This window comes from Lytechinus pictus, chromosome 18 (genome assembly GCF_037042905.1).
Source record: "Lytechinus pictus isolate F3 Inbred chromosome 18, Lp3.0, whole genome shotgun sequence".
In the NCBI taxonomy this organism is placed as follows: domain Eukaryota; kingdom Metazoa; phylum Echinodermata; class Echinoidea; order Temnopleuroida; family Toxopneustidae; genus Lytechinus; species Lytechinus pictus.
Genome location: NC_087262.1, coordinates 13841909 through 13854176, shown reverse-complemented (window position 1 = coordinate 13854176; position 12268 = coordinate 13841909). Strand labels below are relative to the sequence as shown.

Sequence of the window (12268 nt, the reverse complement as noted above, 5' to 3'; positions counted from 1 at the left end):
TCCGATTTGCTTCAGGTGTGGAAGGTGGGGCCGTACTAAACCAAAAGGTGTGTAAAGGTAAAAACCGACGACCGACGGACCCGTGACATATTAACAATAAAACATCGCTGTACTTGTTTAGGGGTTCATTTCAGGGAGTACTTGCCAAGAGTATCGTTTTGTTTCCAATACTTGTTAAGGGTAGGGTTTCACACGCCCATACTTGTTAAGGGGTGCATTTTCAGAATATGGAAAATACGTGTTTAGGGTGCTTTTCGAGACCCCATGGTCGCGCATGGTATCCACTCGTCAATGGAAGTGGCCCCCCAGGGTGGCCACTGCAATTTTTGCGATTGATTGCATCTTTCGTGTTTGCAGGCTCTCACCTTTACCTTTAAATTCAATCAGCCAAGGTGCTTTCACTTTTATTTTTAGTTTTTCACATTTTTTTTTTACACTGCACTGTCTCTGACGAAAGGACAGCATTTCCATAATGAAAGCAATTTCCCAAATTCTGGAACATCCAGATTTTTTCTGGCTAATTTTCACAGAAATTCAGGATATTGGAGAGAGGTCACAGTATACTCTGACAGAAAATTAATTTGTTAAGGGGTTTAAATTTCACTTTGGCTTTAACAATGTTTTTAAAAAAAATTTTCATTTGATATACCCCCCCCCCCCCCCACTGCCTCATTCGCTCACATAATTTGAAATTAGAAACTTACAATAATTTGGGTAACAATCAAACTGTGAGGTTTTTCTTTTTTTGGGTAATACAAATACTTTGCAATGAAATTGGCAATTTTAAAGAAAAGGAAATTTGTTCTAAAATATGCATGTATAGTATACATGTACAATAAAGATTTCAAATAATGAAAACTGTCCATGGTGAACCTCCTAAAAATAAGCCGTATGTACCTCTAAGACTTTTTTGTTTGTTTGATTGATTCAGTTAAAATGTCAAAATAGTGTATACAGGTCTTTTTGTATAGTTTGATACACCAATTTCTTTTTCAAGCTTTCATTATCAATTATTTCTCTTTTGTATCAATTAGAATTTATCCTTTATATTTTATGTGCAGATTTTAGGTATTGAGGATGATAAAATTCTATGAGGGGTAATTTGAAAAGAATGAATAAGCTCTCACTAATTCACATCAAATTGGAACAGCCCTGAATTGGAACATGAGCATATCACCAACTCACAAACAGGATATTGGTTATGCACGTGTACAATGTACACGTTCCTTCTTTTTCATCATCACTTTCTGCATTTAAAGGCCAGGTCCACCCCAAACAAAAAAAATGATTTTCTAATCACATTTCTTAACTTTATATAAGTGCAATAGGGACATGCGTAAATATGTTTGTGCTATAAAAGAAAGAAAAAAAAAAGAAGTAATCTTTTTTTTACCCAACAACCACATGTACCATGGGCGGAAATCCCAGGGGGGACAGGACGCTTCCCCCCTACCAAAAATAGTAGGGGGGACACAATAGCAAATGTCCCCCCTACTATTTTTGGTCTTTTATGATGGAGGAAAAAAAATCACTTTACAATCGAAATAATACATGTATTTTGGACTAAATGACCTTTATACATATTTGGTGAAAACTTTTCTTTTTTTTCTTTTTTGCCTGTGAAATTTTTTTGGGTTGAAATTAACTAACATTTTGATTTCCGCCCATGACATCATGTACCATACATGTACATAAATTTCAGTACAGTACTTCAACTCTTGAAATTTCAATAGTATGTCAATCATACTATTTAAAAGCACCATAATGGGCAAATATAAACCATTATCAGTATACACAGTATAATGTCAAGTAGGCCTGTATCAGTAGGTGCAAAGTACAGAGTATATTTGTTTTCTGTGTATTGTCAATATTGGCCTTCTTCAATCATCTGTGCATGTCTGTGTCACTGTACATGTACGTCTGTGTCATTACTGCGATAATGTACATGTACGTGTGTAGGTTTTAAAGTTCAAGTTTTTTAAATAAAAAAAAACTTGCTATTGTGCAAGATCACACACGCTGACCGCATTGGCGTACACTGTCAACTCTGAAACCTCGTCAGAGGGGGCGAAATCTATAAATGTAAACTATTAAATGTCAAATTATCTTCAACTCTCCACCACAGCCTTTATCATTATTGGTATCAGTACTATTGGTCTGTTATTATTATTATCATTATTATTATTATTATTATCATCATTATTGTTATCATCAATATCATTATGTTATTGGTACATGTACATGTGTTGTCTTGTAGTATTGTGAATAGTTTTTAGTGATCGTTTTTATTTGTTTGTTATTACGTTGACGGTTGATCATGCTGTGCAATCAATAAAACACTTTAAAAATAACATGATGCTCAAACTTCCCTCTTCATCTTTACCATGGAGGCCCTAGAGTGAAACCTTGTGGTATTCTTATATTGTACTAATGACAGGAAAATATATTAAAACAAACTGTGTTTATAAACTTTCTTAGATTATAATGTAAACAAATCCATGTAAACCTACATGTACCCTGGATGCACTTGATCTGTAATCATTATCAATCTGAAAATATTCATATATGTATTTATCAATGAGAACTTCCCCTTCCATTTCTGCTGGGGCAGACTCAATTAGCATTGCTTTTATAGTCCAGCCATGTATTAAATAGATATGTTTTGTTGTTGTTGCATTGTTGTGCATTATATCTTGTAATTATCAGATTTTCTCTTTGTTTGTAAAAACGTACAAGCAAAGTCTGTGGTATTTGGGCTCAGTACAGTGTATCCTTTCTAGATTATTATATTTTCCTAGGTCATATCCTTTGCCTGAGGAGTAGTGAAAGATTGGTTAAAAAGCCTGACTAACATCTGAGCTGGGTTGGGCTACCGTAGCATTATAAAAACTGTACATGTACATGTAGTAGGAAAGTTCCCTTTGTTTAAAAGTTGTTAACTTGCTTCTTTACACTGTACATGTACATGTACAAATCAATGAAAAACAAATCAATATCAATTTACTGCAGGGTTGGGGAGGGGTGATTTTCAAGAAAGTTCTGTTCTTTTTTTTTTTGTGGGTGTGATTACAAGTGCTGTATATTCACAGAATGCATAATAAGTTTTGGACAATTGTTTCCCTGCACTGTAATGTTCAGTATAAAACCTCAGATGTACAACATGTACATGTAGGACTGAATGTAAAATGGTACCAGAATGAACATGACAACATGTTATACCCCAATGTCTGCACTTAAAAGATACTCAATTTCATGTAAAAACAAAAAGATCAAGTAACATTACAAACACGGAAATGGGGTAGAAAGGGAAAGAGGTGGGTGGGGACGAGAAGGACTAAAATAACTCAAGAATAGGATGACACTTACATGTACCATGCCATGCAAATCTTCAACTGAAAAACATTTAACATGGACCATTTTCATTCATTTGCATTTTCTAACATAATTTGTGCAAATGAGCATTCATACAATTTTTTTTAACTCCAGGGGTAATTCCCACAAACAAAATTCTGTCTTTCCTTTGGCAAGGTTGTTAAATTTTAGAATAAGTTTGCAAGAACTGCAACCAAGTCCATTGATCATGTGTGCCCATGGCCCATACACATGTACAATATTGATTAAAGGAGAATGAAACCCTTGAAACCAGCTGAATCCATATCAAAGAGAAAAATCAAAGAAACATATTGTTGAAAGTTTGAGGAAGATTGAATGAATAATAAGAAAGTTATGAGCATTTGAATATTGAGATCACTAATGCCATGTAGATCCTCCCATTGGCAATGTGACCAAGATCTGTGATGTCACACACGTACAACTCCCTCATTACTTAAAGGGGAATCCAACCCAAATAAAAACTTGTTTTTATAAGGAAAAGAAAAATCAGACAAGTTGATAGGTGAAAGTTTGAACAATATTGGACAAACAACAAGAAAGTTATGAATTTTTAAAACTTGTAAATATTGGTAATCACTATACCTATGGAGACTTCAAATTGGCCGCATATGGGATGTCATAGTGATGTAAGGCAAGGACTACTCTTCCATGTACTCCAATACATATTATGGCTAAAATGTCATTTTATCCAAAAGTTTTATTTCAAATTATATTTTTCTTTCATGAGGACATAAAACAATATACTACATGGGTTATATTTGGATTACTGCCCCTGGGGAATGGGTACTTAGGAGAAAACCACAAATCCCTGATAATAAAGTACATGGCCTATGGGAAAGTTGTCCTTGCCCCTTGTCATAATTTACTTACCCAGTTGCCAATTTGAAATCTACATAGTATTAGTGATCTCAATTTTAAAGCAGCTATAACTTTTGTATTGCTTGTCCGATTTCTGCCAAAGTTTCACCATTCTGTTTCATTTATTTTTCTCCTTCCCCACACAGCATTTTATGGCCAAGGCTGGATTCCCCTTTAAGTACTTATTTCACTTATATTCTCACTTTTATAGAGTCTATCACAAGGTGAGGTGTTCTCTTTATGAGAGGACAAGTACAGAGGTTTCACAACATGATATCATTGATGAATCGTTTGTCATATAATTAGAATGAGCAAAAAGAGATGTTTTGGGGTATATTTTCAGTGTCCAAAAGGGGAGAGTTGTTCATCTGTGACATCATAGATCTTGGTCGCATTGCCAATTGGAGGATCTCCATAGCATTAGTGATCTCGACATTCAAATGCTCATAACTCTTCTATTGCTAGTCCTATTTTACTCAAACTTTTGTTGATCTTATTCTTTGATTTTTCTGCTTTCACAAAAGCGAACTTGCTCCAAGAGTTTCATTCTCCTTTAATAATAAATAATAATTGGCATTTTTATAGCGCCATCTATCTAGAAATAATCATTTCAGAGGTGCATTATTATTAATATTGTCACCCCAGCTTTATCTCGAGCTGCCTTCCACTTCCAGCGCTCAGGGTATTAAAGGAACTGATCCAACTGGGTACCCATTCCACTGAGTGCAGCACAATGTGGGTAAATTTCTTGCTGAAAGAAAACATGCCACGGCTGGGATTCTAACCCATGTCCCTCTGATTGAAAGACAAGAGTCATAACCGCTACACCACGACACCCCCAGAACTGACAGCCCCTGAAAAAATACAATCCTTTCAACTTGAGAAGATGTCAAGTATGAATGTGAAAACAAGTGCACGATATCCTATGTGTAGATTTTGATAGGACAGTACATGTAGGATAATCACATTAACATCTGACGGGTGAAGATCCCCAACATTTTTTACCATCTTAAGATATGGCGAGACAACTCGATCAATGCATTATGAGCGTCAAGGCACACTGAAGGGTCCAGAGTTGTGAAAAATCTCATGACGACATAATAATTGTCATAATGTCAGGACGTGTGTCATACAAACATCTGAGCCCTGTGTTGATTGTAGGGCTGTTTTCTATGACTGATTGCATTGCTTTATTGTGTGTGATCAATCGTAATAAGCAGTCCCAAAATTAATCACTATGCTTTATTAAGATACAGTGCTTTATCAATGGGAGAGTGCCATAATCCCTCAAAACAACAAAAGCAATCACGTCATATGATTTTCCTTGCAACTCTGGGCAGAGTAATTTGCACTAGCCTGTCTAAATTTTCCCATTATTTTTTTGTACTGAATTCGATTCGGCTTTGCTGCTTGTTGCCTAGCAACAATAGAAAAGTCCCTTGCCTCTATGGAGGCAATCACACTTTAGATTTCGTCATGTCGGTGCAGGTAGACCCTTAGCATCACACTTTCGCGCACCCTATCAGTGCAGGAACGCCCTTGCGCAATGCCTTTATGCATGCAACTATAAAAGGGTGTTTCTGCACACATACAATGCGCGAAAGTATGGTGCTAAGGGCGTTCCTGCAGCAACATGACAATTTATTCATGTTTGAACTCAACATATTTTTTTCTTACCGTTTTTAGAAGGCAAATATTTTCTCTGAGTGCACCTATGCAACCAAACGTTGCCATGAAGAAGATGATGACACCGACAAGGGCAAACCATAATACAGGATCCAGGTACCATGATGTGACAAATGTGCCTACATTACCAAAGAATCCCTGTATTATAAAACAAAATACAACAGAGCATATTAAAGGTTTATTTCTATGATCCAAACATTTAGCAGCATACATGTAATGATAATAATAATAATTATAACATTTGTAAAGCGCTTAATACATCTACATGTAAATGTAGGTGATTCTAAGCACTCGAATTTCTGACAATCAACTATATACACTACCAGGAGAAAATAAAAATGTAATTTTTTTTTTCAAATATGTATACTGTATTTGGTAATATGGTGGTGATAATTGCTTAGAAAGCATGAATGCTTGTAAGGAAGCAACCAGAAGATCGACAGCTTAAGGTCCTCTCCGAGGGACCTGGTAATGAGGAATAGGCTAATGCCTTTACCAAAGGGTACAAGTGCACCAAGTGGGAATCGAACCCGGGTCACCGGAATCCAAAACCCCCGCTTTACCGACTGAGTTATCGCACCTCATCCTCTTCCCTACTCACCCTCTCTCTTACCCTCCTCTCTTCTTCTTTCTTCTTCTCCTCACTCTCCTCCTTCTTCTCCCCACTCTCCTCATCCCCACTCTCCTCCTTCTTCTCCCCACTCTCCTCCTTCTTCTCCCCACTCTCCTCCTTCTTCTCCTCACTCTCCTCCTTCTCCCCGCACTCCTTCTTCTCCCCATCTCCTCCTTCTCCCCACTCTCCTCCTTCTCCTAACTCTCCTTCTTCTCCCTACTCTCCTCCTTCTTCTCCCCACTCTCCTCCTTCTTCTCCCCATTCTCCTCCCCCACTCCCCTCCTTCTCCCCACTTTCCTCCTTCTTCTCCCAACTCTCCTCCTTCTCCCCACTCTTCTCCCTCTTCTGCCCACTCTCCTCCTTCTTCTCCCCACTCTCCTCCTCCTTCTCCCCACTCTCCTCCCTCTTCTCCACACTCTCCTCCTTCTCCTCACTCTCCTCCCCACTTTCATCCTTCTTTTCCCCACTCTCCTCCTTCTTCTCCCCACTCTCCTCCTTCTTCTTCCCACTCTCCTCCTTCTTCTACCCACTCTCCTCCTTCTTCTACCCACTCTCCTCCTTCTCCCCACTCTCCTCCTCCTTCTCCCCACTCTCCTCCTTCTCCCCACTTTCCTCCTTCTTCTCCCCACTCTCCTCCTCCTTCTCCCCACTCTTCTCCCTCTTCTCCCCACTCTCCTCCTTCTCCCCACTTTCCTCCTTCTTCTCCCCACTCTCCTCCTCCTTCTCCCCACTCTTCTCCCTCTTCTCCCCACTCTCCTCCTTCTCACTCTCCTTCTCCCCACTTTCCTCCTTCTTCTCCCCACTCTCCTCCTTCTTCTCCCCACTCTCCTCCTTCTACCCACTCATCCTTCTCCCCACTCTCCTCCTACCCACTTTCCTCCTTCTTCCCCCACTCTCCTCCTTCTACTCCCCACTCTCCTCCTTCTCTCCACTTTCCTCCTTCTTCTCCCCACTCTCTTCCTTCTTCTCCCCACTCTCTTCCTTCTTCTCCCCACTCTCCTCCTTCTCCCCACTATCCTCCTTCTCCCCACTCTCCTCCTTCTCCCCACTCTTCTCCCTCTTCTCCCCACTTTCCTCCTTCTCCCCACTTTCCTCCTTCTTCTCCCCACTCTCCTCATTCTTCTCCCCACTCTCCTCCTTCTCTCCACTTTCCTCCTCCTTCTCCCCACTCTCTTCCTTCTTCTCCCCACTCTCCTCCTTTTTCTCCCCACTCTCCTCCTTCTCCCTCTTCTCCCCACTTTCCTCCTTCTCCCCACTTTCCTCCTTCTTCTCCCCACTCTCCTCCTTCTACCCACTCTCCTTCTTCTACCCACTCTCCTCCTCCCCACTCTCCTCCTTCTCCCCACTCTTCTTCTCCCCACTCTCCTTCTTCTACCCACTGTGACTCTCCTCCTTCTTTTCCCCACTCTCCTCCTTCTTCTCCCTACTCTCTTCCTTCTCCTCACTCTCCTCCTCCCCACTTTCCTCCATCTCCCCACTCTCCTCCTTCTCCCCACTCTCCTCCTTCTTCTACCCACTCTCCTCCTTCTCCCCACTTTCCTCCTTCTCCCCACTCTCCTACTTCTCCCCACTCTCCTCCTTCTACCCACTCTCCTCCTTCTCCCCGCACTCCTTCTTCTCCCCATCTCCTCCTTCTTCTCCCCACTCTCCTCCTTCTTCTCCCCTATCTCATTTTGTTTACAATTAAGTGATTCTACAAATTTGAAATTTTATTTATCATGCTCTTGAATTGCATGTAGACCATTTCCTACAGGTAGTATGCTGTGCAAACCCTTTAGGGTCTGAATGTGCAGCCTATGATGCCTCGTGTACTGAAGGCCCTCTCGCTCACAACAAGTTTTCAATGTGCTGGTCTTTGGGTGGAGACCCACTTGCTTGCTGATCAAAGTTTCAATCAGGGTCTGTACCTGCAGACCAACCTTTTCCTGGTTCTGAGGTTTTTTAAAGCAAAATGAACACCATCTCTTGCCATTCTGGTACACTGGTAAGCATTCCTCTTGGTTTATTTCCTCTAAGTACTGCATGTATTCCCGCCAACATATCTATTAACATTGCCAAAGTTACTCTAGCTGCTACAGTGTAGCATATTTTGTACACTGCCACATGCGTTTTACCATTTCTTTATTAAAAGTTTTTCGTTCATTTTCAATAAATGAACAGTACATATATATACGTTTTGTCACCATTCTTGATAAAAATGTTGTTTGCACAGCATGTTTCTGATCATCAAAAAGGAAAAACTGTTCTAATCTACATGTGTAGGTACATGTAATGGCTCCAATGATTTATTATAGGCCTAAATTGATTTTCAAAAATAGACCTACACCATGTGTACATGCATAATCATTGACATGTAATGTTATTTTTACTATAACATTATTTAAATAATATTTCAAGCTAAAAGAACCTACCTTATCTAGCCATGCCCATACTCCGATTGCTATAAGCCCAACACCAGCAAGCTAAAGAGGAGAAAACACAAAGAATTTCAATTTGAGAGAGCTGTAATGTACACATGAGCTTACAATAAAAACACATAAATTTCTCAAAGTAACAATACATATATTAAAATAACATTGTGTAACAAGTAGTAAATGATTATCACGAAAATGATGACCAAAGCCAATGAAAATATCAATAATAATAAAAACAACAAATTTAATAAATAACCTCAGAATAAAATATAGGAAAAATAAAGAGCAAGGAGGAGGGGTGAGAAAAAATAAAAATAACTTATGTGGGCATACATTTAATCAAGCTGTAAGCCTATACATTCATACATGTAGGTGTACATGCACATTTACAAGGGGGTGTCTGAAGTAATGATAAAGTATAACTTAAAGCAAGGGATAATTGTTTTAAACAATACATAATTGTTTTAAACAATACATAATTGTTTTAAACAATTTATACATAATTTTGTGACATATTCTAAACTTATACATGTACAATTGTACAACATGTACATTACTACACTGAAGAAGTTGAACCCTGATGAAAATAATTTCATATTTCACCCTTTTCCCTTTCATTTTTCTTTTGTGTGTGTGTGTGTTTCTCCCCCCCCCCCCCTTGGTCATGCAACTTTCAGGGGAAAATGTCCCCCATCCCCCCCCCCCCCCCTTCTATATGCCAATGTGTACGTGCATACAGTACATGTAGGTCCTACATGTACAAAAGAAAAAGAGATTTGTCATGTGTAGGCCTACTCTTCAAATTCTGAAAGTTCATTTCAAACCAGTTTGTAAACTGAAACATTGAATCAAAGGGCATTAGTCATCATCATCACCACAATAGTCTCTATACAGATTGGTAAATGTGAGAGACATACAGCTTCCCTGTGCGTGATAAATGAGCATAATCAAACAATGCAGGGCGTGTGCTGTGTATAGGAAGTTGAGGTTAGTAAACAATCTCAATTTCAAAGTATATTTTTACTCTAGGTCCATATGCACATGGATGTACTTATATGTTGCTGTGTGTAAACAAATATCAAAACTGAACATACTGTACATACATGTACATGTAGAGTAAATATGCATAAAGGCTATGTACATGTAATGTACAGTACAGTACACTGTACATGTACATTGTAGGCCTATACATGTACATTTCATGGGATCATACATTGTATCCATGGAGATGCATGTACATGTACATATTTCCATGATGGATTTCATCTAATAGAAGATTCTAAGAGTAGCTATGTAAAGCCGGAGAAATAATATGAAGCGCTTAGAAACATACAGGTATTAAAGTGCTATGTTTCATATTTTTCTTGTTAATGTTTTCATTTAGGGCTACACTGTCAACCAGACTCGACCTACTGTATACATGTACATGAATGTGTCCTGTACACGTTTATTTGAGTTGGCTCCCACACTCCTCAACCCACGATTGTTACTGCACATACAGCATTACAGGTCCATTACAGTGTACAGTGTCAGTGTAGGCGGATATTACTGACGAAAACAAAATGCATATCCTGACACAGCCCATTAACCCGAAGGTTTGAGCCATTCCTGGAAGGTGATGAGGGATATTCATCAAAACAGGATTTCAATCATATCATCATTCAGAGGAAAAACACATCCCACAACATAACCCAGATCAATTTCATAATGGAGGAGTAGTGCTTCCAGCATTTTGCATTTAAAGCACAGATACAATACATGTATGATTTAGTAGCCTACAGTTATGTACAATGTACAGAATTAATGAATTCTCCACCCCTTGTGCATATATGTAGCCTGCATGTATAATTTCATCAGAATCAAAGGCCTTTGTGTTTATAACACATAAATGTGTACACTGTAGGCTGTACAATCATTAATTCAATTGAATTCCCATGCCAACCACACAGTAGGCTACATGTACAATGTACAGTACATGTATTATTCAATTCAAATAAAAATGACCCCCCCCCCCCCCCCCCCCCGGCACTATACCTAGCCTTTACCTGCAATGTATGTACATGTAGGCCTACATCATCATTTTTTTTTTTTTTTATTAAAAAAATTTCTCTCCATTACATTTGAACATCATGATTCCATTTATATCTCTGTATGTACAGTATACAAGTATACACGTACATGTAGGACCTACATTTTTGTACATGTACACGTATGAGTACATTCATGTACAATGTACAGATGGTGAATTGATATTGTACAATGTACTGTCTGATAGCTTAGATTTGTCGGGCAGTCTCCATCTGTTGCCACTATTAAATTATTCCATTCTTCTTTAATATGAATGATCATTCTCTTGCACAGATATACTGTACATGTACTGTAAAGCCATATGGATGCTGTACATTGTACATGACTGTAGTACATTGTACATGACTGTAACTAGTATTTTAACAAAATGCAGAAATTAAAAATGAATGCCATAGCAGTCTTTCAAATAACGAATACTGCACCATGTACACTGTAATTTCTGTACTGCATGTATTGTGAGGCCATTAGAGACAGATTCATTATTGTACCTGTACTTAGGCCCTTTAATATCAGAGAAAGAATCAATCATGTCAATAATATTGGACCTTATGGCATGACACTTTTGTCTAGAACTAGAAGAAAGTCATTGTACATGAATAGAATATTGATTACCATGAACAAACAATAAATCACCTTCACCTTATACAGCTGTTACCAACATTTCCAACGATGCATTAATTACATGTACATGTACATGAATATGTCCAGTGCATGTACAGTATGATGTAGGCATGCATAGTAGTTCTTTATTCCGACTTCCAAATTCACCCTAAAAACACTTGAATGCAGGAATGTAGTTTGTCTTTTCACTTTACTTCTGACACTGCTTCTCAGCCCAATATCAAATTGTTATTATCATTGGTCCTGTACTACTAATTTTTGCTATTTTAAAGCCAATTACTTTTAAATGATTAACCAAAACTTCCCACTTTTCACATTCAAGTCCAACAATGTACAAATGTAATGCTCTATCCCAATATGAATAATGCATGATTTTTAATTCATTTTCTGATGCAACATGTATGTGTGCAACTCCTTTTAATAAACAGTACACTGTATGTAAATTTTTCACTGAAACTGAAAGCAATTTTACCCTTGAGTGTTGAGTTATTTCAATTTTAATATGGAATGCGTAACACATGACAGGGGATGCTTGCATGTGCCATCACAAAAATAAAACTTTACAAAGATTCCATGAATATAAACATTCAAATTC

At 38.3% G+C, this 12268-nt stretch overlaps 1 long non-coding RNA gene across 1 annotated transcript; it reads right to left on the bottom strand.

Annotated features, from left to right (window-relative positions):
• Window positions 1-2954: 2954 nt before the first annotated feature.
• LOC129281478 (uncharacterized) lies at window positions 2955-9018 on the bottom strand. Its single transcript, XR_010296484.1, has 3 exons — window positions 8962-9018; window positions 4728-6075; window positions 2955-3003 (listed from the first exon to the last, which is right to left on the bottom strand). It is a non-coding gene; the product is annotated as an uncharacterized LOC129281478 (long non-coding RNA).
• Between the last annotated feature and the right edge of the window lie 3250 nt (window positions 9019-12268).